A 3,970-nucleotide genomic window follows, 5' to 3' on the forward strand; every position below is an offset into this window, starting at 1 on the left:
AATCTGATGCTAAGGCTGTCTTTCTCTTTCTGCGTGGGGTGGGGACTTTTACACGGAGATCTATGTACTGGTTTCAAGAGAACAGAGAGAAGGGAGGGTTAGAAAAAATTCCTTCTTTTAGGAAAAAGGGAGGTAGATCGTTCACCCTCTCGCTCTTTAATTGGAAATAATTTGGCATCTCTTGGGACGGCCTGATCTGGGAAGTGACACCCCTCAAATATGAACATAAAACCAAGAATCCCAAGACACTGGAGAAAAGTTCTAACATGGGGTCTCAACCTCAGCACTATTGACCTTTGGGGACAGATAATTACTTCTGTGGAAGCTGTGTTTTGCACGCTTAGATGTTTGGTGGCACCCCTGGTCAGAGACCATAGCACTAGGCTCCATCTTAAACAGAAAGACTCACAAATAGATCATGCTCTCCCTTCCCCAATATATATATAGACTGTGTGGGGGGACACACAGTCTTCTGCATGTTCAGATGTCAGTCTCACATGGCCAATATAAAATCTAAAGCACGTTTGACAAAAGCATGTCAGGTTGTATGCCGAAGCCAAGACACTTTCAATTTATAAACAGCTGTAAAACGAATGTATTCATGTGTATGTTGTCCTCAGCAGAAGGTTCACCTTCTTAATTTTGTAAAACTAGTAAAAGATTTTATAATCATAGTAATATGGACCACGCTTGTATTAAATTATGCCAAAAAGAACTAAGGCAGGTGAATTTAAATAAAATCATTTGTTGAAAGGCAAGGGAAGAATTGGTTAATATTTGTAACTTGTCACCTGCCCTTTATTTCAAGCCTTTAGAACTTTCTGGAAAAGGGCATCAGCTGCTGCTGCCCATGGTACTGCCATCAAAGTTTCAATTTGGCTCTGGGTTTTGAAACTGTCGTTTGCCCACAATCACGTTCATCTGTGTGGAAACAATCTCCTTACTTGGTTTTCTTTTTTTTTTAAAGATTTTTTTTTTTTTTTTAGATTTATTTATTTATTTATACAAGCACTGGGTACAGTCAGAAGCGCGGGAGGGTGAGAGAATTCACCAGAGCCAGAGCGGGGAGCAGAGCAGGCAGAAGGACCGAAGCACACTGCTGAGGGGAGCAGCGGGCGGCAGGAGAGGTCTGCGCGCCATGTGGGACCCTCCTCTGGTGGCCGGGGAGCAGCCGGGGATCGAACCGGCGCGGCAGAGGCCGCGGGCAGCTTCACAACCCAGCGCTCAACCGCTGCGCCACCGGGGAGGCCCCTTACTTGGTTTTCTACCTTCCCAGCATGATATCTGAGAATGAGAATAAAAAAGAGGTTGACTTTTCCCAACAAGTGGAAAGGATGTCTTTTTGTGTCAGTCTGGAATACAGTGGCATGTCTGCTGGAGACCATCCTGCTCTTCTCAGTAGTGCCCGGAATGCCTGGTTCTCAGAATTCTGATGTTGTAACAGACTTTCAGGAAATCACATTGCAGCTTATTTGACAGCACTTTTACTGGAGAGCATCGAAATGTCTATTGTGGAGCATTCTCTGAACCAGAGGTATGGCAGCAATACCTGTTTTAGTTAAAACAGCAAGACCAGCAAAGTGGATAAGAAGGGACTACAGATAAGCACAGAGAAGACAGCTCAGTCAAACTAATAATTACTGGGGGAGAGTGATCATATGAATTGAAGCATTTTCTATGATGGACACTATATACATAAAGGCCATTAATATTTGTGTTCTGCTAGAGATATGATTCGGCCTTTCATCTTGAGTGCTTTTTAAACACTAAAGGGCATAGGAATCATGGCCGGAAGGATCTTATAAAATGCAGGTTCTGATTTAGAAGGTCAGGGGTGGGGCTGAGCTCCCCAGGGATGCTGAACTGATGCTAATGCAGCCAGTGCAGGGAACACCCTGAATATCATGGACACAATTTTTCTGAGCCTCGGGTGCCTCAGAGGTAAACTGGAAACCTAAGTGCCTTCCTCTTAAGTCATTAAATAAGAATGGAAAGAATTGAGAAGAGGGCCTACCATAGAGGGGGCTGTCAATAAGGGATGCCTATTTTTTTTTTAATTTTTATTTATTTATTTATATATACAAGCACTGGGTACAGTCAGAAGCACAGGAGGGTGAGAGAATTCACCAGAGCTAGAGGGGAGAGTAGAGCAGGCAGGCTGACAAAGTACACTGCTGAGGGGAGCAGCGGGCGGCAGGAGAGGTCTGCGCTCCATATGGGACCCTCACCAGCGGCCAGGGATCCAACTGGCGCTGCAGAGGCTGCAGGCAGCTTCGCAACCCAGCGCTTAATGGCTGTGCCACTGGGGAGGCCCAAGGGATGCCTATTCTTCATGAAAAGTGGGAACAATGGAAGTAACCAGAGCAGAGATTCAGTAGGGGCATGAAGGCCAAGTGTACCACAAGGGATCTGACCCATAAGAGCATCACCTGGGTTGTGGGCTTCTTATGTGTGTTTTCTCATTTAATCCCCCCAACTCTATGAGCTAATTGTCCTTCCCCCTCGGCAGATGTGCAAAACAAGGCTTAGGTTAAGAAACCTGCAGGTGCCCACAGATTCACTAAGTGGCAGAGCTGGGATTAAAATAGGCACCAGAATTTACCACCCATAATAATTGTTACTATTGGGCCTTACTGGTGGCGCAGGGGGTTAAGCACAGTGCTATGGGGCTGTCTACAGCCTCTACAGCATGAGTTCAATCCCAGTCTGGCCAGTGAGATACCCACATGGCACTGCAGACCTCTCCTGTCTTGCCCAATGCTCCCCTCAGCAGTGTATTTCAGTCAGTCTGCCTGTTCTGTTCCCCACTGTGTCTCTGGTGAATCCTCTCATCCCCTGAACCTCTGGCCTGTACCCTGGTTCTTGTATGCATAAATAAATAAATAAACTAAGAAAAAAATCATTACTATTATTATTACCTTATTAAGCCTTCCTGAAAAAGATGAGCTTTACACGCATTTCATAGGAGAGGAAATTTAGCTTCAGGGATGTTAGTCACTTCTAAAGTCTCATGCACAATCTCTGTCACTTTTTCATATACAAGGTTAACAGAGAAGTTGGGGGACCTCTTGAGGCAGGTTAGGGGACACACAGGCCAGACGCTGGGTCCTTTTCTCCTTGCCACAGACCTGCCTGTGTTTTCCATCAGGGCCCCTGACAACACCTGCATGGTCTGCACTGTATTCCTCATGCCGCCACGGCGATAGGGAGAAACCCTCCTTTTCCTCCTTGAGAATTCCTGCAATTACCAACACTTCTATTACACCCACCCTGAACTCAGCTGTACACACAAGACAGCATGGAAGGGCACTTTGCTGGGTTGCTTCTGGGAAACTATTAATCCTGAGTACACTTGATCCATATTAGTAACGCAAAGGCAAATGGATGATGGATGAAAGAAGAGTTCAAAGCAACGAGGGGAGACTGGAGAGTGTGAGTGTAATGGGGGCCAGAGTCTGAGAGAGAGATGTCCAACAGGCATTTTGTTGGGGCACCTTTAGGTTTCATAGCTGTGGGGGAGTTTAGGTAGAAGGAAGAGTTGAGCTGAGATGCAGAGACATCTGTGCATGCCCAGGCACCCTAGAACTGGAGTGGCCCTTGGGAACCAAAGGACAAGTCTTCAAGTGTCACAAGACCAGCGGCTGTGTGCAGGCTGCCTCTGGGGAGAGGCCCGACTTTGGATGGGGGAATCACTCCAGCTGATCGCAATATCTGGCCTCTCAGTGGAGTGTCCTGAGCTGCCAAAAGTCTATCATCTGGGGGCCTGAGTGCCTCCATCCTGCAGTGGGGGCCTGGGACTCACACCATAGCTACTGCTACAGCGCATCACGTGGGCTGGGAGGAGTCGACTTGGCAATGTTGTAGAAACAACTGTAAATCTTGTTTTAAGAATAAAATGACAAATTTGCCATAGACAAATACACAGTCTGATTGGGGACCAGTAATGACTTCATTAATGATTGAGACTAAT

This window comes from Talpa occidentalis, unplaced genomic scaffold (genome assembly GCF_014898055.3).
Source record: "Talpa occidentalis isolate TD23 unplaced genomic scaffold, MPIMG_talOcc4v2.1 talOcc4.2, whole genome shotgun sequence".
NCBI classification, from domain to species: Eukaryota; Metazoa; Chordata; class Mammalia; order Eulipotyphla; family Talpidae; genus Talpa; species Talpa occidentalis.